The following is a 26,653-nucleotide window of genomic DNA, read 5'->3' on the forward strand; positions in this document are numbered from 1 at the left end:
GAGTAAGTTCATTACATAAAGCAATTTCCCTCCTTCTTCCGTCTTCTCCTTTATCATTTTCTCTCCCCCTTCCTTCCTATTTATCCTATTATCTATCTATCTATCGATCGATCGATCTATCTATCCATCTATCATCCATCAATCTATTCATCCGTCCACCCAATTATCTATCTATTAATCATCTAGATAGATAGGATCTATCTATTAATCATCTATATCTATCTAGCAGGAGCCATAGTGGGAAGACCATGGGATTTGCAGTTAGATCAGGTGAGTTCAGGTGACTCCACCACTTATGAGTGTGTGGCCATGGTCATAACCTCCCTAATTCCAGCTTCTTCATTGGTATAGTGGGGATAATAATAGTATATGCCTCATGGAGCTGCTATGAGGCTTAAGTGAGATAATGCTAGTAAAGCACTTTGCACAGTGAGTGGTACATAGTAGGGTCTTAATAAATGGCAGCTATAGTGGGTATGATGATGGTCATAATTACTGTTGTTATATAGGTAACAAGGCAAAGTCATCACACTTGTGAGTCAGGTGTGCTGAAGGCTTTGGGGAGATGTTGTCAGCTGCTCAGCCATAGTGCACACTCTAAGCCACATCGAAAGCTGCTTTCTATCCTGGAACATGCGTTGAATCAGTGAGATGGATTTGAGTTTGCGGGATCAGGAAATGTGACCGGGAAACGGAGAATGTTGTAGATAACACACTCACATCTCACTTAGTTAACGTTAGTAGGCAAAGGAAATGAAGAATCCTACATTTTCTAAGATGGTATTTTTCAAAGTTGGAACAGAATCATCTAGTACACTTGTGAAGATGCAGATGCTTGGGCCCCATCCCTGATCTAAGAAATTTGAACTGTGAGCAGGGCCTGGGAAACTGCATTTAGCTGGCTCCCAGGGCAATTCTTCCATTCACCAAAATTTGTGAAACACTTCTCTAGAAAGAAAAGGAAGAAGGTGGGTGTGGGGATGGGAGGGGGAAACAAAAGGAGAGCAGGAGGCAAAACAGGAGAAGAAAGAGAGGAGAGGGGCTACTATTGTGACTTAGAGTATTAACAGCTTCCCTTTGTAAATCTTCACTGGCCCGCCATTACCCACCATGATAAAATAAAACCTGGATTTCGCTTCTTACAGATCCTTCAAAAAGTCCATTTAGTCAACCAAAAGTCTTTGAGCCTGGCTGTGGACGAGAACCCTGGAGAGAAACAGAGGACAGAGACACATCCAATGGTGGAGAAAGACATGTACACACACATCCCGTAATTCAGTATAAAGGCTCTGTGACAGAGATATGCATCAAGCATAAATGGAAGGCTGACGTAGGGACACTAAACCCAGATCGGGGAGATCAAGAAATGACTTTTGGGAAGAGAGGTCCCTGGACTGAGTCTTGTAGAGGGTAATCATTCATTACAAAGAGGGGAAAAGAATTAGTAGGGAAAGTGGGAGCCAAAGACTCGCACAGACAACCGGCAGGGTGTGTCCAGATGTGCTGGCTCAGGGTTGCCAGAGGAGGCAGTGCAAGGTGGGAAGCTATTCTGTTAGAACAGCGGTCAGGAGCCACTGTTCCCATGTACCAGCCACATCGCGAAAGGTCCTGTGGGTTGTGTCAAGGAGCTTGATCAGTGAGGAACTAACTACCCAAGAGTGGAAGCAAAAGATGAATTGGCAAGATTCTCATTTGCGTTTTGTAATGTGATTTTTTTCCCCCAGAATGGATAGTTTTATTGATTTTTCTGATTTATACATATGACGCATGCCAGCTGTGAAAATAAAGATAATTCAGAAGGACATAAGGAAGAAAGTAAAAGTCACTTGGAATTCCAACACCCAGAGAAACTCTGCAATTAACATATGTGCTTATCCTTCTAGACTTTCCTCTAGGTGTGTGTACCTCCACCAACACACGTACACACAACATATTTTTATTTTTATTTTACTTATTTGTTTGTTTATGAGAGAGGGAGCAGAGATAGAGGGAAAGAGTGAAAATCCCAAGCAAGCTCTGCACCAACAGCACAGAGCCCGATGCGGGGCTCAAACTCACAAACTGTGAGATCATGACCTGAGCTGAAATCAAGAGTTGGGCGCTTAACCGACTGAGCCATCTAGGTGCCACTCAACATATTTTTAAATGAGATCATTTCACACACATTGTGAAATACTGCCTTTTAATCCTTTTATCTTGACAATATTGAGTTGACATCTTTCTCTGTCTATAAATACTAATATATACCTTAATCATAATTTCTAATAGCTCCATTACTCACTTCCGACCTCTTTTTCCCACTCTCTCCATGTTTCATGGTCCTCTTCCCACTTGGCCTCGCTCTAAGTATCAATTCGGGGTCTCAGCACTCAATTCCATCAGGCGGCTGGAGATGCTCCATTGTGTGACCTTGATTCTGGTAGGGCTTCTGTGATGGTTAATTTTATGTGTCACATAATTTATTTGCTTGGGCCATGGGGTGCCAAGATATTTGGTTAAACATTATCCTTCGTGTGTCTCTGAGGATGTTTTGGGATGAGATTAACATTTGAATCAGTAGACTGTGTGAAACAAATTGCCTTCCCCAAAATGGTGGGTCTCACCTAATCTATTGAAGGTCTGAAATAGAACAAAAAGGAGGAGGAAGGGAGATTTTGCTCTGTCTCTCTGACTGTCTTCAAGCTGGGACATCAGTTTTCTCTTGCCTTTGGGCTGTAACTCACATTGGAATTTATACCGTTGGTTCTCCAGTTTCTTAGGCCTTCAGACTTGGGCTAGAACTATGCCATTGGCTCTCTCCTTGGTCTCTAGCTTGTCAACTGCAGATCTTGGGATTTTTCAACCTCTATGATAAATCTCTTATAATAAGTTCATATACGTATGTATATATGCTTTTAAGTATTTATATGTTGTTTTTTTAAAAATTATTTTTAATGTTTGTTTATTTTTAAGAGAGACAGAGCACGAGTGGGGGAAGGGCAGAGAGAGAGAGAGGGAGGCACAAAATCCAAAGCAGGCTCCAGGCTCTGAGCTGTCAGCACAGAGCCTGACATTGGGCTCGAACTCACAGACTGTGAGATCATGACCTGAGCCAAAGTTGGATGCTTAACCAACTGAGTCACACAGGCGCCCCTATATGTTCTCTTTCTCTGGAGAACTCTGCATAATGCAACTTCCTGCCTTGTTCCTCTGTGTCTTCCTGGCTCACCATCTCCTCTATCCCCAAATCCCTTGCTTTGTCCCCTCGGTCATAGCAACATGGATCTTAGTAATGTTCTTCCCGTCCTAACGCTCACCTGCTTAATATTTCTGTGGCTCCCTATGGCCTTCAGGATGAAGTCCCAGTTTTCCTAGGCTGGACCAGGAAGCTTTCTGGTCCACTGTTCCAGTCTCATCCCCCGCCCTTCTCATCATCCATCACCTGCAGCCACTCCTCCTTAGACCTGCCTGTGTTTCCTGCTTCTTGTTTCCCTGCTGTTGCTCACACTGTTCCTGCTGCCTGGAATGCCCTCACCCTTGAAATGTATCTGGTTCACCTGGCTGACTCCAATTCATCCTTTAGAACTCCACTCAGTCATCACATCCTCCAGAATTGTCTGACATTAACTTAGCCTGGATTAGCTATCCACTTCTCTTGTTGTTCCGAGAATACTCTGTGTTTCCTTCTGTTGTTTCTTTTGTCAGGTTGTGTTAGCAGGATCCCATGTGTCGGTCTTCCTCATTGGATTATAAGCTCCTTCACTCATGTGACTTTGTATTTCTCGACCCTTAAATGTCATTGACACTGAATATATGTTTGCTGAATGAACAAACCCACATTTTTGTAGAGGGGGCTCTTCAAGAGCCATCCCACTCTTCCCATACCACCTACCCTGGTGGCTCAGATCTCTGCCCTGTGGGTCTATGCCGATTGCTGCTTTTTGCTGCCTAGATGGGCACCTGGACCTTGTACTTAGTTTGGACCTTGGCTTGTGACGCTTACTTCTGCCTCTGCCTTCCCTCTCTTACTGATCTTCTGGTCTGGACTCCTATGTCTACCCTTGCCAATGAGCCAATAATGCCCCATCATCTGGGTCTGTTTGAACTCCAAGGCCCAGCCCTCTCCATCCAGTCCATCTTATCACCTTAACAAAACAAACAAAAAAAAAAAAACAAATAAAAAAAACCCCAAAACAAAAAAACCACCTCAGCCATTTCCATATTCCCTGTTTAACTTCATAGACATTGAACATTATCATTAATGTTATTCGACTCTAATAACACCTTGACAGAAAATGTCCTTCAGGGCAGAACAACAAATCTGTGCATTCGTGTGGGTATGTGAAGTTTACAAGGTGCATTCACCCGAATGGATTCATTCAATCCTCCTAACAACCTTGCACAGTGGGTTATTATCCCCATTTTACAGATGGGGAGACTGAGGCTCAATGTATTTAAGTGAGCTGCTTGAGGGCTCACAACCAGGAAGTAACAGAGCATGAACTTTGGTTGAGATCATTGGATTCCAAAGCTTTGAACTCTTTGGAGTTCACCATGGTATTAAAACATTAGGTATATCTTATTGTAAGCTTAAAAATATGCCCTCTCCAAATCTATCCTCTATACTACTATTAACATAATTTTTTAAAAACTTAGATTTAGATCAGATTTCTTCCCTGATTATAATTATCTAGTGGACGCTGGTCCCTCATCTAGTTGCACGGGGTTCTGTTGGATCTCTGACCTCAGTCTTACCCCACATTGTAGCAATCTCCACCAGGTACCTTGTTCTAAAGGCCGGTGGTGTTCCAGCCTTGGTGCTCTTTGACTTAATCTTCCACTTCCACTGCATCTCCGCTTTGCCTGGCCAGTACTTCCTTCCTATCTAGCTCAGGTGTCACTTCTACTCTGGACCCATGTTTAACACACCCCATCCTCACTCTCCCTATTACCTGCTTCGGAGAGCCATTGAGTGAGTCTCGCATTTTTGTCCCAGCACCTCTAACCATTGGTGGTTTTGTTTTCTTTATCTGTCTGCCTCTCCCTGAAGACCTCTATATTCCTTCTGGTTAAAAATGAGGCCCAGGTCCTCCTGTGTTTATAGACACAGCCCTTAGCACAAGCCTGGTGCAGAGTAAAAGTGGGAAGTGGGAAGGCAAAGGCAGGAACATTAGGATGTGTCCTGCTGTGGCCTGTGCAAATCCTGGCAGGGATTTGGGGAAGGAAGCCTTCAGTCCATCAGTCGTGCTGCTGCCTGAGGCATCTTCCACAAAATTGACCACATCAGATCCAGGATACGATCTCGTGGTTTCCTGTAAGCTGACCTCCCAAGCATGGTATGCAAGGCATTCTGTATCTGTCCCGGTCCACCTCCCTGGCTATCCCAACCTGCCCCTCTCCCGCACTTCAGCCACACCCAGCTCCTTGACCTTTCTAAGCTCACTCAGGCGCTCAGGTGGGTTGAGCTGCCCTTCCTCTTGGCATGCAGTGCCTGGCACCTGCAAGGCACCTTCCTCCCCTCCCTGCAGGAACACCCCCAAACACCCCCCTGGTCCATCATTGCTTCCTTTGTGATTGCTCAAAGACTTCCTCAGATGTCTTACACTGTCTTTTTCTGTTTCTTTTCCTCATCATTGCCATCTGCCTATTTAGAACAGCAACCCTCATTTCTCTGTAGCCACTTACCCGGCTTTATTTTTCTTCATAGCTCTTAACACGACCCAACATTTTCTGAGGTATTCATTTTTTCCATGTTATTGTGTGTCTCCTCCCACTAGAAAGCAATGCATCCAAATTCCCAGTAGATATTTATCTTAGGGATTAAAGAACAGCAACAACAAAATGGCAGTTTCTTGGAATTCTTGGGGATTCTTCAACTCATGTTATTCTTTTTGAAAATCTGAAAAGTAATTTTTCATAACCTTATTTGTTTTAAAATGATGAGTGACCATAATAGTAAACAAGGAATCATTTTTCTGTGATAGGGTTATACCCAAAATTTCAGAGATTTTCTGTTTAAAAAACCTGACATACTAAAAAATACAAAGCTTGTTAATTATAAATCAATGTGTTGTGATAAGATTATATATTTCAGTAACATACAAAAATGATTTTCATCTGATATTTTATTTTTTATTTAAAAAAATTTTTTTTAACGTTTATTTTTGAGACAGGGAGAGACAGATCATGAACAGGGGAGGGTCAGAGAGAGGGAGACACAGAATCTGAAACAGGCTCCAGGCTCTGCGCTGTCAGCACAGAGCCTGACGCAGGGCTCAAATTCACGGACCGCGAGATCACGACCTGAGCCGAAGTCGGCTGCTTAACCGACTGAGCCACCCAAGGGCCCCTGTTCTGTTTCTTTAAAGAACAAAGATCGGGGCGCCTCAGTGGCTCAGTCAGTTAAGCGTCTGACTTCAGGCTCAAGTCATGATCTCACAGCTCATGAGTTTGAGCCCCGCGTCGGGCTCTGTGCTGACAGCTCAGAGCCTGGAGCCTACTTCTGCTTCTGTGTCTCCCTCTCTCTCTGCCCCTAATCTACTTGCATTCTGTCTCTGTCTCTCTCAAAAATAAACATTAAAAAAATTAAAAATAAAATAAAAGGTTAAAGGAGAACATTAACACAAATTACTTTTTTATTCATCCTATGACGCATATTCCAGAGGTAAAATATTTTTTCGTGTTTCATTGATTTGGTTAAGAGTGAATTCCAGAAGTATCTTCAAGTTGGGTACATATTGTTTCATACAAGCTCATTTTCTTAATAAGCTTTGTCTGTTTACTTCTTTCACATCAAATATCACCTCCTCAGAGAAGGCTGTGTAGACTGCATGGTTCAAAATAGCAGTGCCTCACTACTGGCTTTGCCTTGCTCCCCCTTCTTCCCTGCCAACGAGAGACAGCTGAGTGCTAAGAGAAGAGAAGCAACAATCTGTCAAGTTTTAACCGGGCAGGCCCTCAGAATTCTACAAATTCCGTATGAGTCAACCCTGTGAGAGGGCTGCTGACCCTTCTGCAAGTAGCCAGAGCAATAGTAATAAATAGTAACAGTCATAGCAAAAATAAAAGCTATTTTTTAAAGGATATTTGGTTTGGTTCTGTGTGGGTTTTATTTTTTTAAGTTTATTTATTTATTTTGAGAGAGAGAGAGAGAGAGAGAATCCAAGCAGGCTCTGGGCTGTCAGTGAGCCCGCCTGACGCGGAGCTTGATCTCACGAACCCCGAGATCGTGACCTGAGCTGTAATCAAGAGTAGGAAGCTTAACTGACTGAGCTACCCAGGTGCCTCCTGTGTGGGTTTTTTTTTTTTAATTTACTTTTAGTTTTTACTTTTTTAATTTAAATAATTAACAGACCGTGTTATCTTCGTTTCAGGTGTACAATAATCATGCTTCAACAATTCTCTGTATTACTCAGGGCTCATCCTGATAACCGTGCTCTTAATCCCCTTCACCTATCTCACCCATCCCCCCACTCCCCTCCCCTCTGGTGACCATCAGTTCATTCTCTATAGTTAAGAATCTGTCTCCTGGTTTGTCTTTTTTTTTTCTTTGTTAATTTGTTTTGTTTCTTAAATTTCACATATGAGTGAAATCATATGATATTTGTCTTTCTCTGATTGACTTGTTTCGCTTAGCTTTGTACTCTCTGGATCCTTCCATGTCGTTGCATATGGCAAAATTTCATTCTTTTTTTATGGCTGAATAATATTCCATTATATATATATACCACATCTTCATTATCCATTCATCTATCGATGGACACGGGGCTGCTTCCATAATTTGGCTATTGTAAATAATGCTGCAATAAACAGAGGGGTGCATATATCCTTTCTAATTAGTGTTTTTGTTTTCTTCAGGTAAATACCCAGAAGAATTATTGGATTATATGGTAGTTCTATTTTAAATTTTTTTAGGAACTTCCATACTGTTTTCCACAGTGGCTGCACCAGTTTGCATTCCCACCAACAGTGCACAAGGGTTCCTTTTTCTCCACATCTTTGCCAATGCTTGTTTCTTGTGTCTTTTAGTCATTCTGATAGGTGTGAGGTGGTATCTCATGGTGGTTTTGATTTGCATTTCTCTGATGATGAGTGATGTTGAGTGTCTTTTCATGAGTCTGTTGGCCATCTGTATGTCTTCTTTGGAGAAATGTCCGTTTACATCTTCTGTCCATTTTTTTTTTTTTTTAATTTTTTTTTCAACGTTTTTATTTATTTTTGGGACAGAGAGAGACAGATCATGAACGGGGGAGGGGCAGAGAGAGAGGGAGACACAGAATCGGAAACAGGCTCCAGGCTCTGAGCCATCAGCCCAGAGCCTGACGCGGGGCTCGAACTCACGGACTGCGAGATCGTGACTTGGCTGAAGTCGGACGCTTAACCGACTGTGCCACCCAGGCGCCCCTTCTGTCCATTTTTAATTGGATTATTTGTGTGTGTGTGTGTGTGTGTGTGTGTGTGTGTGTGTTGAGTTGTATAAGTTCTTTATGTATTTTGGCTATTAACTCCTTATTGGATATATCTTTTGCAAATATATTCTCCCAGTGGGTTGTCTTTTAGTTTTGTTGATTTTTTTCCTTTGCTGTACAGGGCTTTTCATTTTGATGTAGTACTAATTGTTTATGTTTTGCTTTTGTTTCCCTTGCCTCAGGAGACATATCTAGAAAAATATGGCTATGGCCAATGTCATAGAAATTGCTGCCTGTGCTCTCTTCGAAGACTTTTATGGTTTCACGTCTCACATTTAGGTCTTTCATCGATCTTGAGTTTATTTTTGTGTAGCCTATAAGAAAGTGGTCCAGTTTCATTTTTTTGCATGCAGCTGTCTAGTTTTCCCAACACCACTGTTGAAGAGATTTTTTTCCTATTGCATTTTCTTGCAAAAGCTTTTTTTTTTTTTTTTTTCGCTCTTATTATGGACCAGGCACTTGGGCGGCTGAGTCGGTTGAGCGTCTGACATCGGCTCAGGACATGATCTCACAGTCCATGAGTTTGAGCCCCATGTCGGGCTCCATGCTGACAGCTCAGAGCCTGGAGCCTGTTTTGGATTCTGGGTCTCCCTCCTCTCTGCCCCTCCCCCGCTTGAGCTCTGTCTCTCTCTCAAAAATAAATAAAACATTGAAAAAATGTTTTAGCTTACTAACTCTATGGGAGTAGGTAGAATTATTGTCTCCCATCTTATCAATAAGTTTACAGAGGTTAAATACCTTGCCCAAGGCCATGCAGCTAGGAAGTGGGAGAGCCAGGATTTGAATCCAGAATGCTTGATTCTGCATCGCATACTTTCCACTATGACATCTTACTGCCTCCGGAACAGTTTTATTCTATGCATACTATACGGTGCATACCATGGTGTATGTTTCTAGGAGGAAGGTAGGTATGGACTCACCGCCCCCACCCCATGCTAACTACGTGGCACAGAAGAGGGCTGTGTCTGGTTTTCGGACCTTCCGACTTGAGTCTTCTAAGACAGGGTCCAGAAATAAACCATGAAGGTGGGACAGTCAGGGACCAGGGAACAAGCCCCAAGTGAAAAATGTTATGCACCTGGGGTACTTCCTGTTGGCTGTTCTTGCTCAATTGCTTCTCTTACAGAGCAGAACCAGGATGTGGCCCAATGGACAAGCCAGACTTAAAACCAATAGCTGCAGGGGCGCCTGGGTGGCTCAGTCCGTTGAGCCTCCAACCTCAGCTCAGGTCATGATCTCAGGGTTTGTGAGTTTAAGCTCCACATCGGCCTCACTGCTGACAGCGCAGAGCCTGCTTTGGATCCTCTGTGCCCTTCTCTCTCTGCCCCTTTCCTGCTCATTCTCTCTCTCTCTCAAAAATAAATAAACCTTTAAAAAAAAAAACATAAAAAACTCCAATAGCTGCAGCCATACCTGGTGGATGTGCAAAAATGAACAGAGGCTCCACAAACCTGAAAAACAGCCTCCTGAACAATGAGCTGCCTGAGCTGCTTGCCAATATCCACCAACCACGACGAGGCACTTTTCTGTCCCTTATTAACATAATGGACCTCAGTAGAACCTGAGTGGGAACTGTCCGTGGGAACTTTCTCTACATAAGCGGGGCCTCCCGGTTGTTAGGGAGGCCAACCTAACCACTCACTCTCTGTTGGTGCTGTGTCTCCCTTCAGTAGGCGCTGTTGACCCAATAAAGCCCTGCCTGTGCCTTTGACCTATGGGTCAGCCTCATCTCTATCCTTGTCAGGTCCAAGAACCCGGCTATGGTAACAAAAGGAGAGGCTGAGAGCCTGTTGATACTTGCTGGGGGTCGGGGTGGGGAGGGTGGGTGGATGAGAAAGGATGTGATTGCTTCCCAGCTTTGTTCAGGTCTCTGCTCAGACGAGAGCCCTTCCCGGATCACCCTGTTTTAAACAGCAGCCCAGTTGCTCTGGTCCTTGTTTGAGTTTTGATCTTAGCACTTATTGCCACCTGAAATTTTCTGATACACTGATTTCTTGCCATAAGCCACTATTTCCCCCGTAGACAATAAAAACTCCATGAGCTCAAGGGTATTGTCCAGCATTATCTCTCCAGGGATGAGAAGAGTGCCTAGCAGAATACAGTTTCAATATATTTGTTGAGTGAATAAATAAATCTGAGTCCCCCATATTCTCATGTGTTGATATCTTATTCTAGTCCTTGCTCATGAACAGATCCAATTTGTATATACTCACAGCAATACCATAGAGTGAATTTTACGTCCTAAATTTTCCATTGGTATTGGGCCATGCCTATTTCTGTTTTGCTGTATTTAAACCTTACCGTCCTCTTTCCTTTCCCATCTCCGCTCTCCCAAAGGCAATTCCTATTAAAAGTCTATTCCCCACCCCACCCCCCCCCCCCCCCCCCGGCCAGGGGCACCTGGGTGGCTCGGTTAAGTATCCAACTTTGGCTCAGGTCATGATCTCATGGTTTGTGAGTTTAAGCCCCACATGGGGCTCTCTGCTGTCAGCACAGAGCCTGCTTCAGATCCTCTGTACCCCTCTCTCTCTCCCCTCCCTGGCTTGCACTCTGTGTCTCTCAAAAATAAACAAACAGTAAAAAAAAAAAGGTCTGTCCCTCCACATCTTTCTCCTTGGTTAAATAATCATGTACACATACCAAATATGTACATGTTGGTTTTTTCATTGTTTTACAAAATGGATATTTTGTATATCTCTTGCATCTACCTTTGTCACTTAACTATATAATGGAAATTCTTCCAGGTTAAGATATAGAATAACCATTTAAAAAATAATATTTCATGGTATAACTGTTTCAGCACTTTACACTGTATTTCTTACTGATGGGCATTTTGATTGTTTTCCATTTGTTACCATTTCTATCAATCCCACAATTTGTATTCTTACATGTGTATTCTTTCAACTTGGAGCTTCATTTCTATTTGTTACATTCCATAAGTGGGATTTCTAGAGTATGAAGGTGTGGGGTCAGAGTAGATTTGCTAGATTACTTCCGTAAAGAGCTATCGCAATTCACATTCTATCAGCAAAGCCCAAGAATGCTCTTTTCTCTCTCCAACCCTTTGTGGGGACATAAACCTTCTCTGGACTTCTCAGCATTCCTGTAAAAAGCTCCAACTTCCTGAGACAGAGGAATGTGTGTGATATAAAGGCAGGGAATGTTTGACGTCACTTCTCCTAGGCACATTTTGCTTTTCACACACTATGAGAATTACATCTGTAGCCTTTTGTTAATTTCTCTAGTTTAAAGGGGTAATAAAACTTCTCTTATCTCCCCAAGAGAGACAAATGATTATAGCCTGGACTAGATTTCTGTTAAGCTTCCAAAGTGTCAGGAATACTGGACTGCTCTCTCCCAGGTATTTACATTTCAAAAGGAATGAAGCCCAGACCTTGGTGACATCTTTTGGTTGTAAAAGCTTGAGACACTGGGTTTAGCTGGCGCTTGGAGAGATGTTTTTATGTTCCAAAGGTTAGAGCGAGAATCCAGGACCCTTCCCATCCTTTTTCCAAAAAGCAAAGGTTTTTTTTCTCCCGCCTTTCTAGAGAGGAGGGGATGGTTGCCTCTCTCCTATGTGCAAATAGAGGAAATCCTTTTTCCCATCCCTTGTCTATGGAGTGAAACCTGCCACTCATGAGAGAATTGCTGTGGCTCTCATAGCATCGCCGATGGGTCTAGTGTCAGGGACTGATCCTGCAGTTTACTCTGACCATTCATCTGCTTGCATCAGTAAAGAATGCTTTCCCCCATCCAAGTGCCTTGTGTTTCTATGGTATTCATATATAAAGTGCAAAAATTATGCAAGTGGGATAACATTCCAGACCCGTTGCAGTTCTTGACAAAACATCTTGCCAGCACTGGGAATGATCATTATTTTTAATATTTTGCCAATCTAATGGGTGAGAATTGGCTTCTCATACTTACTTGCATTTTATTTCACCAGCAGTCAGTGAAATTGAACACATTCCATTTTAGATACTTCACTTATCTTGTGGGTGCATCTCTGTATGAGTGTGAGCATTGCCTTTTCATAAATTCTGCCCATTTTTCAAGGTTTTCATTGAGAATTTTCTTATCAGCTTGTGTGGGCTGTTTTTTTTTTTAAATTTTTTTTTTTTTTCCAACGTTTATTTATTTTTGGGACAGAGAGAGACAGAGCATGAACGGGGGAGGGGCAGAGAGAGAGGGAGACACAGAATCGGAAACAGGCTCCAGGCTCTGAGCCATCAGCCCAGAGCCTGACGCGGGGCTCGAACTCCCGGACCGCGAGATCGTGACCTGGCTGAAGTCGGACGCTTAACCGACTGCGCCACCCAGGCGCCCCGAGTGTGGGCTGTTTTTATGGCAGCAGAACAGACGGACGGTGGCTCACGAGCAAATGTTTTGCAAATATCTTTACTTACAGTCAACCTTTCTTCATGGCATTGTCCTCATCCTACTTATATTCCTTCAAGCCTTTGTCTGCTTTCTATGTGTTATCAGATAGGAAAAGGGTCCTTACTGCCTGCTATTTGCACGTCTAAAGGGTAACCCAAGTCCAGCCTCCTAGATGCGAGAGGGACCAGAGTCACATGGGCAGAAGCCCTACCTGAGGGGCTGACGATAGGGAAGGTGTGTCCATTGGAAATGTCCTGTCATACTACGTCTGATATGGAGAAGCAAACCCAGAGGAAGGGACATAGTCAGTTTCTCTGCTGGAGACGATACCCAAGGAAAAGAGACAACCATGGTCGGGGTCACAGCAGCTTGGGGCTTGGAATGTACATACAATATAATACTGGCTTAGGCCACCAATAACTGGCTTAGGAAGAGCTTTGACATCTTGACTTCTACTTCATCATGGGGCAACTGGCATGGGTCAGAGGTCATGATGGTGACCCCTCCTCACCCCCCCGGAGTATGGGGTTGGGGGGTGGAGGTCACAGAAAAATAAGCTAAGCAGGACCCACAGCCAGCAGGAAAAGACTAGTGTCAGGAGGCTATGTTTGGACCAGAGATGGACAGTTTGCAACATGGAGCTGGCTGCTGAGGCTGAGATAGGGAAAGCAGGGGGTAGCCTCCATGCTGGGTCCTGAGAGTGGGGGATTCACAGGAAAGGAACTGGGTATCCTGGGGGGAGTGTGTCTCTGATGGTATAGGAGGCCCAGCCTAGATGCTGCTGGGGGTGAGGAAGGGGGACAACAGGCCATGTGCTCAGAACATTCCTTCAGCAAAGTTTATTTGTAGAAAGAAACCACATGGTAGCTGACCAGAGAATGAGGTTGCTTTTTCAGATGTAAGCTCCAAGTGTAGAGAAGCCAAGAGGAATCCAGAGCTTAAGGAAAACCCTAAACCCCCAGAAGCCAGCAAAGGCCTTGTTTCCAAGGACAGTTGGCTATCACATAACAGGCTTGGGGGCCGAGAGCACACTCTGATTCCGGTGAAATATCAGTGATGTCCAAGCTGCCCCTTTGCCTGGGGCCACAGCTGGGGACCTCGTTCACTGCAGGTTTCCTGCTGGGCAGCCAGTGTGTGTACGGGGAGGCTGGGACATGCATTCTTAGTGCTCAAATCTCATTCTTGTGACTCTGTGATGAGCCTTCATGCTGCACTCCTGGAGACTGAAGAGAGATGGCAGAAAGCAAAGAAACACAGGTCGGGGTCATGCTTCCCTAAAGAAGCATTTGGGGCTACTTTAGTGAATGGACTGGGTAGCGGTGAGGAAAGTGAGGCAAGGCAGTGACTTTGCATCACGCCTGGGTGTCTAAGTGACAGGCATCACATTGCAGGCCGTCCCGGAGGACTTGCACAAGGATGGAGATGTTCCATATTTGCACTCTCTGACATGGTAACCACTAGCCGCATGTGGCTATTGGGCACTTGGAATGTGACTGTTATCACCGAGGAAGTGGATTTTTTTTTTAATTTTTTTAATGTTTATTTATTTTTGAGACAGAGAGAGACAGAGAGAGACAGAGCATGAACGGGGGAGGGTCAGAGAGAGAGGGAGACACAGAATCGGAAGCAGGCTCCAGGCTCCGAGCCATCAGCCCAGAGCCCGACGCGGGGCTCGAACTCACGGACCGCGAGATCGTGACCTGGCTGAAGTCGGACGCTTAACCGACGGAGCCACCCAGGCGCCCCTTTTCTTTTTTCTTTCTTTTCTTTTTTTAATTTTAAAACGTTTTTTTTTTAATGTTTATTTTTAACAGAGACAGAGAGAGACAGAGAATGCATTAGTGGAGGAGGGGCAGAGAGAGAGAGGGAGACACAGAATCGGAAACAGGCTCCAGGCTCTGAGCTGTCAGCACAGAGCCCAACGCAGGGCACGAACTCACAGACCGCAAGATCATGACCTGAGCTGAAGCCGGATGCTTAACCGACTGAGCCACCCAGGCGCCCCTAGTGGATTTTTAATTTTACTCGATTTTAATTTTAATTTATTGTTTTATTTATTTATTTAATTTTTTAATTTTATTATTATTATTTTTTTCGAGAGAGAGCGAGCCCAAGAGTGGTAGAGGGAGAGAGAAGGAGAGAATCCCAAGCAGGCTCCACACCTGGCATGATCTGATTACTGTGACATCATGACCTGAGCCAAAATCAAGAGTCAGATGCTTAACCTACTGAGCCACTCAGGCACCCCTCCATTAATTTAAATTTAAATGTAAATAGCTACTGTAAAGGCTAGTGTATTCCACATTGGGTAGCCCTGTACTCAACAGAGGTGTCTGGAGTTTGGGCTTCAGAGTAAGGCAGACAATCTTGCCTCCCTCAATTCCTCATTTCCAGTGAACCTAAAGGAAGCTTCCAGCTGTTTTATCAAGGAAAGGGGCAGGGTGGGGACACGATTTTACAGATCAGTGTTTTACATCATGCAAATCAACTGCAACCCATTGTCTGCAGGTGACCTTTGCTGTGTCTCTAAGGAGCTTCGTTAGATTGTGTTAGGCCTAGGTGACAAGGTGACACAATGATGGCACTTGTCTCCTGTGATATTGTGAGGTATCATAAATATGTATTTGAACTTCATTCTCATTTCTTGCACAGAGCTCCTAAAACTCTAGGAATTTCCTAGGTGCTGAGAGCCAGTGATATGTCTTTTGTTATGTTAATGAGGTGACCTTTGGAAAACATCTAAGGACAGGGGCTGGTTGGCAGCAGAACCAAGAACCATCCTTGTGATCCCATGGTTGGAACTTTCAGTCCCACCCTCTGACCTCAGGGAGGGGAGAGGGACTGGAGGTTGGAGCAGTTGTCAGTGGCCGATGATTTAGTCAGTCTTAAATGAAACCTTTGTCAAAACCCAAAAAGATGGGGTTTGGAGAACCCCCAGCATGGCAAACGGGTGGAAGTTTGGGTGCCTGGAGAGGGCATGGAAGCCCCAAGCCCTTTCTTCACGCCTTGCCCTCTACACCTCATCCGTCTGGCTGTTCTTGAGTTGTATACTTTTGTAATAAACTGGTGATCTAGTAAGTAAAATGAGTTGTGTGAGTTGCTCTAGCAAATAAATCGAACCTGAGGAGGGGGTTGCTGGAACCTCCGATCTATACCCAGTGGGTGAGAAGCTCAGGCATCTGAAGGGGGGGCGGTCTTGTAGGACTGCATCCTTTATCTGTGGGATCTGATGGTATCTCCAGGTAGATGGTCTCAGAACTGAATTGAACTGACACCTAGTTGCTTCCAGCCTTTCTGTCTCTTCTGTCCAGCAACTCCTTCGAGTTTGGTCATCCTCAGAAATCACTGCCCTGGCGTCACAGCCCTGTTTCCTGCTGCCTCCTCTCATTCATTCCAGACGCACTCTGCCTGGATGCTCAGGCTCCCATGGGGTCCTTGGCTACAGTGCATGCCTCCAGCCTCTCCCTTTGGTTCTCATCCAGCATAATCTTTCATCCATTTTCTGCCAGTAGCATCCTTCTTATCGGGATCCTTTCCCTTTGCTTACAGCTCTCTGCTTCTGAAGCCTTTTCCACTGCCCTAGCTCACATCACCTCTCCTGTGGACTTCCTCAACACCTAGATTTTGAGCCTACGCCATTTAGGAGGACTAGGATATCTGGTTCTTAATAGGAAAGCACATCATTAGTCTTGCTGTAATAAAATCCTGCTTCTCCACTACCCACTCCCTGCTCCCTTTGGAGGGACACTGGGAACTTGCAGATTGAGAGCCAGCTCTCCTCAGGAAAGAGCTTAAGACTTTTCTCCCACGGACGCTACAGGTACCCCAGAGAAGCCCCCAAGGTTTACAGCAGGGAGCAGGGGAATCAGAGCATAGTCAGGAAAGTTGAGACAAGTGACCCTGGGAGCCCTGCTGTGCCTCACAGTGCCTCTCCAGGGCACTGAACCCAGGTGGTTCCATCTGGGTCAAAGCCCAGCCAATTGCCACACCTAGCAAACAGAATCATTACCATCATGCATCAGGATACCAAAGATACGGATGAAAAATGGCACTGTATTTCATCTGAATGACTAGTTTCCTTTTCTCTCTGGCAGTAACTACCAGGTTAAATTGCTGCTTGAGACCCTTCTTGGACCTGAAGGGTAGGGCCACATTGTCAACACAGAGAAGGACACTTATCTGTGTATCAATAGGAAATCATGTGTCTTGATCACCAAATAACCGTCTGTACACCACAGGGGCTAAGAGAAAAGGTTCTCCACTGCTTTAGAACCAGTGATGACAGAATGGTGACAGGAATAATAATTAGAACAGACCTGGGTTCAAATACCTCCTCTATTATTTACTAGTTGGGCAAGTCACTCAACGTCTCAGAGCCTCAGTTTCCTTTCTGTGTAGTGATAATAATGGTAACTACCTCATACAATGTTGTAGGGATTACGTGAAATTGTGTGTCTCATACTTAGCACACTTTTTTGGACATAGCAGTGCTCAGTAAGGCTTGGCCATTATTGATGTTATTTGAAGATTGATATTATTTGAAGAATAGAATCAATCTTAAGATAAATCTATAGTATCAGAATACAGACATTTATATACAGACATGAAATGTATTTGTTTGGATAGAAAGCTGTGAAGCTTGGACTTTCTTGTGACCACAGAAGGGAAGTGAGCCAAGGACACTTGTGGAATATGACCTGGGGTCTTGGCTAAGGACACATGGTGTGAGTCTCTTTTCTGGCTTCCTAAGTTTACCTCTTTATGCTAATAACATTGTGATGTGCAAAACCCCTAGAGATGAAGTAATCAGCAATAGTAATCTGTGGCTTATGAGCGCCACCTAGAGGAAGGAGGTGAATGGCATTTGAAGAGGTTGGAAGGGGCCAGTTACTGAAGTTACAGGAAGAGTGTGAGGTTCAGATAAAGAGGTGCCTTGGGCTGGAGTTTGAAAGCGCCTTGCAAGTGTATCTGCCTGTTATTTCTCTTCCAGGCACAGCCAAGACCTGTGAGAATAAACTTCATCCCCTCATCTGTCCTGCCTGCCCAGGCCATGGTGGGAGAACGCTCTGGATGGGGAGACAGCGGCAGTCGCGGCTCTAGTGACTTCTGTGCGTGCGCTTAGGTTGCCAGAGGCTGTGGCAATCTGTTGCATTCCCCGCCCTTTGCTACTTCTAAAGAGGGCGGAACCTGTCTGCGTAGGTGGGATTGGATGTCAACAATGTTACTACTGTGTCAGTTGGTGTTCTTGCCACCACCACCCTCGCCTTTAGTTATAAAGCTGGTGAAGAGTATTGGTTGCACCAGAAAACTACCATTGAGCACTCAGTTTCTTCTACTTAGACGAAGAAGAACAGAAAAAAGGAGGAAGAAAAGATACTGAGCAATAAGTAACCAAAACAACATTGCAGTTCATTGAATTCAGGAGCAGAGGCCAGAGAAGGCAATGAAATATGTCCGGGACAACGATCTGCCCCGCAAGATACAGCACACTCCCTCCTACCCCCAAGATGATTTCTGATGGTCTGCGATGTAGACAGCCTGCAGGTACAGTGCACACACGGTCTTGTGTTATCCTTGGGACAATCCCATGATGCAGGGGTCGTTATACCCATTTTACAGTTAAGACAAAGGAGGCTCAAAGTCCTTAAGGGTTTGTCGGGTTTGATCCAGCTAGTAAATGGGAGACTGGAATTTGAACTGAGATCTGTTTGGATCTAAAGTTCTCTAATTCAAAATTTGGATGTCACCCCCTAAGTCACTACTTTCCTTCTCAGAATATGGGGGAGTGCCCTGATTCTTTTTTTTTTTTTTTTTACACATTTTTCATCTCTGAACCCACTTTATTTTATTACTTTTTTAAAGTTTTATTTATTTATTTTTGAGAGAGAGATAGCAAGCAAGGGAAGGGCAGAGAAAGAAGGAGACAGAGAATTCCAGGCAGACTCCACGCTGGGCGTCTGATGGCTGGCCTTGAACTCACAAACTGAAATCAAGAGTTGGACGCTTAACTGACTGGGCCACCTAGGTGCCTCCCTCCCTCTCTCTCTCTCTCTCTCTCTCTCTCTCTCTCTGTCTCTGTCTCTCTGTCTAAGTAGGCTACACACCTAATGTGGAGCTTGAACTCATAACTCTAGGATCCAGAGTCACACGCTGTACAGACTGAGCCAGCCAGACACCCCCCAAGTACAAAATTGTAAGTCAAACCCCCCATTTGAGACCTTCACATTTTCACTGAGCTGGCACATCAGCAGCACTGTCTGTATGTACTGTGCTGAGATGCCTGTTGGGATTTAAACTGTCACCAGAACCCCAGCAGACAGGCTTCTCTGACCTCACCAGTGATGCCAGAAATTCCGTGGTCCAGCTCAAACTCATCCCTACCATCTGCAAGACCAATGAAAACCGGCCCCCCCATGGATGTGCTTTTGTAAAAAAAAAAAAAAAATCAGTTTTATTGAGGTATGCTTTATATATGAAGCTGTACCCATTTTAGGTGTATATTTGGTGACTTTTGACATATTTATACCCCTATGTAATCAGTATCACAGTCAAGATTTACACATTTCCATCATCCTACACTGCCCTTCCTAGTCAATTTTCCATCCATCCCTGGTCCTGGGCTTCCAGTGACTCCCTTTCTGCCATGAGAGATTTGCCTTTTTTATAGTTTCATACAAATATACTCTTTTATGTTAGGCTCCTGTCACTCAGCATAAGAATGTGGAGTTTCATCCATGCCTTTGCATGTATCATAAGTCATTTTTATTATTGCTGAGTAGTTTTCCACCGTATGGATACTTGTGCGTCCATTCTGCTGTGAATACGCGTTTGGATTGTTGCCAGTTTTGGATCAGTACCACGAAAGCTGCTGTGAACATTTGCATGCTAGCGTTTGTGTAGACATATGTTTTAACTTCCCCTAGGGAACTTCCTTATGAGTAGAATTGCAGAATCTGTGGTATGTATGTCCTTAACTTTATAAAACTGTTTCATCAAATGCTTTTCCTGCATCTACTGAGCAAATTGTATGGGTTTTCTCCTTTGATCTGCTAACACTTGGTTTTCCTTTTAATACGTTTCCTGTTTTTCTTTGCTAAAATTTTACTATGGATTTTTGTGTTTGTATTACGAAGGATATCGGTCTCAGTTTGTCGTTTCTTGCAAAGTGTTTGTCTGGTTTAGGGCACAAGGTAATGCTGGTCTCATAAAGTGAGTTGGGAAGTGCTCTGTTTTCCTTGTTTCCCTGGAAGAGTTTTTGTAGAATTGATGTTATCTCTTCCTTAAATGCTTGATGGAATTTATCAGTGAAGATATCTGGGTCTGAAGGTTTCTTTGTCAGAAGTTTTTTTTTTTTTTATTTAAAAATTTTTTTTTTTTTTTTTTAACGTTTATCTATTTTTTTGGGACAGAGAGAGACAGAGCATGAACGGGGGAGGGGCAGAGAGAGAGGGAGACACAGAATCAGAAACAGGCTCCAGGCTCTGAGCCATCAGCCCAGAGCCCGACGCGGGGCTCGAACTCACGGACCGCGAGATCGTGACCTGGCTGAAGTCGGACGCTTAACCGACTGTGCCACCCAGGCGCCCCTGTCAGAAGTTTTTAATTACAAGTTCATTTTCTTTAACAGATATTGGGATACTCAGATTTCCTAATTTTTTCTCCAGTGAGTTTTGTTAATTTGTATCTTTCAAGATATTTGTCTACTTCATCTAAGTCATTGAATTTATGGGCAAAAGTCTTTTGTAGTATTTTTTTATTGCCGCTTTAATGACTATAAACAGTGTCCCTCTTTCACTTCTTTTCTTAAAATTGAGATTTAACTGACATTATATTAGTTTCAGGTGTACACATAATGATTTGATATTTGTGTATATTGTGAAATAATCACCACAGTGAGTCTGGTTATCATCTGTCATAATACATAGTTACAGTTTTTTTTTTTTTTTTCTTGTGATGAGGACTTTTAAGATCTACTCAGCAACTCTCGAATGTGCAATATGGTATTAAGTATAGTCACCATGCTGTACATCATTACACCCCCCTCTTTCATTTATGATATTGGTAATTGTGTTTTCTCTCCTTTGAACTTGGCAGTTTGGCTAAGGATTTGTCAGTTTCATTGATTTTTCTTCATGGAGTTTGCTTTTAGTTTAATTGATTTTTTTTTTTGTTTCACCATATTCTATTTCATTGATTTCTGCTCTTATTTTTTATTTTTAAAAAAAATTTTTTTTTTCAACGTTTATTTATTTTTGGGACAGAGAGAGACAGAGCATGAAAGAGGGAGGGGCAGAGAGAGAGGGAGACACAGAACCAGAAACAGGCTCCAGGCTCTGAGCCATCAGCCCAGAGCCCGACGCGGGGCTCGAACTCACGGACCGCGAGATCGTGACCTGGCTGAAGTCGGACGCTTAACCGACTGCGCCACCCAGGCGCCCCTGCTCTTATTTTTTAAAAAAATTTTTCTTAATGTTTATTTATTATTGAGAGACAGAGAGAGACAGAGCATGAGCATGGGAGGGGCAGAGAGAGGAGGAGGCACAGAATCTAAAACAGTCTCCAGGCTCTGAGCTGTCAGCACGGAGCCCGACGTGGGGCTCGAACTCACAAACCGCGAGATCATGACCTGAGCACGAAGTCGGAAGCTCAACCGACTGAGCCACCCAGGCGCCCCTGCTGTTATTTTTATTATTTCCTTACTTCTACCTATTTTTCTTTTCATTTGCTTTCCCTTTTTTTTTTTTTTGGAGAAAGAAATTTTTAATATTCTAGTGGGGGAGGGGCAGAGAGAGAGGGAAACACAGAATCTGAAGTAGGCTCCAGGCTCAGAGCTGTCAGCAATGTGAGCCTGACATGGGGCTAGAACTCGTGAACTGAGAGATCGTGATCTGAGCTGAAGTCAGGTGCTTAACCATGCGCCCTTTTTCTTTCCTTTTTCTATGTTAAGATGGAAGTTTAGATCGTTAATTTTAGACATTTATTGTTCTTATTTTGTTGTTAACTTTTCAAATTTACAGAAATGTATATTTTGGAAAAAGCAAGAATTTCCAATAATTCAGTCCCCTTGAGGTAATTGCCTTTTAACCAACACTGTGCCCACCGAAGGCTAACCAAAGGATTTGACATGTGACACTTTACACACCTTTTGAATGTATGTCCTTTTCCTCATGGCATCCCTTCAGACTGGAGTGCTCTGCCCAACGTTCTCCACCTGGTAAATTTCTGCTTACTAAGATCCATTCAGATGCAACCTCCTCCTTCAACCTTCCTCCTCTTCTTCGAATCAGAGTTAGTTGTTCTCATCTTTGTGTACCATTGCATTTTATACATGATTCTACTATAACGTTCATTGGATGGGAAGGGCAAAATTTAATATGATGCATCTTTTTTAGTGTGTGTTTATTTTTGAGAGAGAGAGAGAGAAACAGAGTGGGAGCAGGGGAGGGGCAAGAGAGAGAGAAGGAGACAGAGAATCTGAAGCAGGCTTCAGGCTCTGAGCTGTCAGCACAGAACCCCCCCCCCCCCCCCCCCCGGCGCTTAACTGACTAAGCCATCCAGGTTCCCCTTAATATGATGTATCTGTTTCCAAAGTCCATACTCTTGTGTGCTGTGCTTCTTCCTTGGAACTTTTCTATTGGAATTTAGAGCAGAGATCTATGATTCTTGATTTGCCATAATTTGAGATATAATTTGCAAACCATAAAATTTACTTTAAGGTACACAATTAATTCTAATTGTTACAAGTTTTTAATCACAAATTTCTTTATGGAAAAATATATTTATCTTGCTATTTCCAGTTCCTGTACAGTATTTAACATTTGACAGTAAGACACTCAATGAATGTTTCCTGAATAAAAAAATAATTGTTTACTATATGCTCTAAGCCAGTACTTCTCAAACTTAATGTGTGTAAAAATCATCCGGGGAGAATGTTAATACGGAAATTCTAAACGGGGGGTGGAATTTGGAATCCAATATCTACATTAACAGCAAACTCTCAATTGATAACCCATGCTGCTGATCTGAGGACCCTTTGAATTGCCAGGCTCTAAGCTACCTACTTTCTAGAATAAAGGTAGTTCCCCTAAACTCTCACAAGGGGGCACAATGGGCAAATATTTCTACCGCTATTTATAACAATATATTAAACGAATTCATGCGACATGCTTTCAGCAGCTGTTTTGCTAATTATTATTTATTTCATGGAACAAGCACAGTGCATATCTGAGTATACTAAAAATAGATTTTTCCTTCAAGCCATATCGTTTAAAGAATTTGCCAAGATTGCGCTCATGGAACTTGGAACCATTCAATATGTCTGTTATTGGAAGTGTCCTATAAAATAGTACTAAAAAAATTATGAGATATGAAAGATCTGAAAGATGTGAAAATAATAATTGTAATAATACAAGTAATAATAATAGTAGCAGTCATTTATTACACGTTGTTGTGTGGTACTATCTTATGTAGTTTCGTTTAATCCTTACAGCCAGCCCATGAAATAGGTAATAATGCCATCATTTTACAGGAAGGGAAACTGATGCTTAGAGAAATTAAATAAAATGCCCAAGTTCTGGTGGTCATATTGGAAGGGCAGAACTTGAATACACTCCCTCTTTTTCCAAAGTCCATGGTCTTGTGTGCTGTGCTGCTTCCAGGGAATTTTCTATTGGGATTTAGAGCAGTGATCCATGATCCCTGATTTGCCCTCCTCTTTTTAAAAATTGAGTTTTGATTCATATGCCATAAAACACACCCTTCTAAAACGCACAGTTCACTGGGTTTTAGTATAAGCACAAGGTGTACAACCATTGTCACTAATTCCAGATTTTTTTGTTACCCCAAAGAGAAATCCATACTCATTAGCTGTCACTCCTCACTTCCCCCTGCCCTCCAGCCCCTGAAAGCCATGAATTTACTTTCCATCCCTATGGATTTGCCTATTCTAGGCATTTCATATAAATGCATAACATTACGTGGCCTTTGTGTCAGGCTTCTTTCACTGAGCATCATGTTTTCAAGATTCATCCATGTTGCAGCATATATCAGTCCTTCATTCCTTTTTATGTCTGAACAATATTCTGTTGTATGGATATGCCACATTTTGTCTATCCATTCATCAGTCAATGGACATTTGGGTTATTTCCAAATTTTAGCAGTTATGAATAATGCTGCTGTGAACATTTATGTGTAAGTTTTTTGTGTGAACATATGTTTTCAGTTCTCTTGGGTATGCATATAGCTAGGAGTGGAATTGCTGGGTCATATGTGAACTCTCTATTGAGCTTTTTGACTAACTGCCAGACTGTTTTCCACAATAATGGCACCCTCTTACATTCCCACCTGCATTTTTCTCCATATACTTGCCATAGCTTGTTGCTGATTTACTGAATTCTTGCAATCCTAAATTAATTGAAGGGGAAATCACCAGATTCTCAAAGATGATTCCAAATAAGATGTCCTTTAATTTTCTAAAGAAATGAGCGGGCTTCTGTATGCTGCTGTGAAAAGGACACCAGACTTGGCTTTTCTGTCATTACCTATCATTCTCTATTATTAACTGTGTGACCCTGTGGTATGATCCAGTCCTTCAGATTCTCAGCTGGAGATTTGAGATAATAAGTCCTGACGTGGACCCTCTCCTATCCTCCCCAGTCAGTCAATCAGTCAGTCAATCCTGACTCACTTCCCTGGTGGTCCTGGCATGAAGCTAAAACCAAATAGCTATGTCATGAGGAAGAACTTTCACAGATGAAACAGTTGCCACTGAGTTAATGAAGCTGAAGGACGAGCACCCTCTCTTACATGGGCCCTGGGTTCTGTCCACTCTGTAACCCTTCTCCTGTAGTGGAGTGGCACTGGAGTGGCCAAGGGCATGTTGAGTCAGAGCTAAAGTTTAGTTGAGCTGCGTTCTAAATGACTTGTTTCTAATGAGATGAGTTCCAGATATCAAGAAGGTCATGGCAGTATCTTCACTTATTCAACTGCAAACTGTACTGTATCCAGTACCTGTACTAAATGCTGGGGTGCAAGCCACCAACTTCAACACGACCCTATTGGAAGACAATATTAAGTCGTGGAAGACAGTACATCTTTAATTATTTGTCTATTCTACAAACAAGTTTAATTGGAATCTAAAAACAGCAAGGGATGAAAGCCCGGTTCATTAGGGACCCACTAACTGTAAAGGGCAGATAAAAACCTTTTAATTTTGTGTAAGGTCATTAGAAATTTTAAAACATCCCTAACAGAGCTGACTTAAAATATGTAAAGACACAGAAGAACCAACATAACTAATAAGCCTGAAGAAATAGATACATACCACATTTCGTCTCCAACACATAGAATATGTATATGTTGATCATACATTGTATGTTTATTAAAATTGGCCATGTTCTAGGCCATAGAAAAAGGTCTAATTTATTCCAAAGAGTCAATATCATGCAAACTATGTTCTGTGATCATGTAACAAAATTAAAAATTGCTAATAATAAAAGTTAAACATTTTCCATTTCCTGGAAACCAACAAACAATAAACAACCAAAACCAAAGAGAGGCCCCCAAATCTTTGGGTTAAAGGGATCAATATATGTCAAAATTCATGAGGCACAGCCAAAGCAGCATTTAGAGGGAAACTTATAGTTTTAAATACACATATCAGGAAACGGGAACATTTGAAGGCAAATAAACAAAGCACTGGGTTACAATAGTTTGAAGAAGATAATAGAGTGAACTCTACGAGTGGGGGATATAGAAATTATAGTGTAATTCACACTGTGACTTATTCATGCACAGGATGGCAAGGGAACCCACCGGAGAGGCAGCTAACCTGGAGAGATGACTATTTGAGTTTGATGGATTATGAGGAATTAGATAAGGAAGTTGTGGGAAAACAGAGAGCACATGCACTGAGGTGAGGAGGTGAGTTGGTTGTGCCCAGCTGCAGTGAGGGGCTCCTGTGAAGAAGTGGCCAGAGAGAAGTTGGGGTCATGTCAGACGGTGAAAACTTTGTTATGAAATCAATAGGGAGGCCTAACACATTTTTTTTTTTTTTGAATGAGAGGATGATGATGATCAGTATAGGGAAGAGGCTAAGGGTATGAGCGCCATAGTATATAGACTTACAGAATCACTATATTGTATGCCTGAAACTAATATAACAGTGTGTCAAGTAGGCTTCAATTAAAAAAATTAAAAATAAGGGTGTCTGGATGGCTCAGTTGGTTATCCAACTCTTGATTTCAGCTCAGATCATGATCTCACAGTTCTTGGGTTCAAGCCCAGAATGGGGTTCCTCTGCACTGACAGTGTGGAGCCTGCTTGGGATTCTCTCTCTCTGCCTCTCCCCCGCTCATGCTCTCTGTTTCTCTCAAAATAAATAAATAAACAAAAAAAAAAAAAGGAGTATGAGCTCTAGAGTCAGCTGGTGCTGAGTTTGAATCTCACGCATTCAAACTGTGAGATTCAAGCTGTGTGTTCATGAACAAACCACTTACCCTCTGTAAGCCTTAATTTCCTCATCTTAAGTGGATAGGAATAGTAGTTACCTGATAAGTGTTTTGGGTATATAGAACACTTAGTGCAGTACCTGGCAGAGAGTTAGGGTTTATTTGCTGTGTTAGTACAATTGTTCATAGCATACCTATTACTATCCAAAGTGTCTGTTTGGCTGATAAATCATATGGTCACAAATAGTTGGCAATCGTGGGTCAACTCTATGTGTGTGTGACTGTTTTAGAAAGATCATCCAGGATACACATTGGACACACATCCTGGATACACATAGTGGAAAGACACTAGTCTAGAGACAGAGAGGTCTGCTAGGA

The 26,653-nt window shown here is 42.9% G+C and overlaps 1 long non-coding RNA gene across 3 annotated transcripts in view; it reads left to right on the forward strand.

Annotated features, from left to right (window-relative positions):
• The window catches only part of LOC147574985 (uncharacterized), an 80,975-nt gene that overhangs the window by 37,229 nt on the left and 17,093 nt on the right, over window positions 1–26,653 (forward strand). Inside the window, exons 4-5 of one of the 3 annotated variants that reach the window (XR_015242940.1) lie at window positions 17,818–18,371; window positions 21,845–22,041. This is a non-coding gene — a long non-coding RNA (uncharacterized LOC147574985). Of the gene's footprint in view, window positions 1–17,817; window positions 18,372–18,922; window positions 19,536–21,844; window positions 22,042–26,653 lie in introns of those variants that run through there. The other 2 variants (XR_015242941.1, XR_015242938.1) reach the window with 2 other exon arrangements.

This window comes from Puma concolor, chromosome D4 (assembly GCF_028749965.1).
Source record: "Puma concolor isolate L17-30 chromosome D4, mPumCon1.1.hap2, whole genome shotgun sequence".
Lineage (NCBI taxonomy): Eukaryota > Metazoa > Chordata > Mammalia > Carnivora > Felidae > Puma > Puma concolor.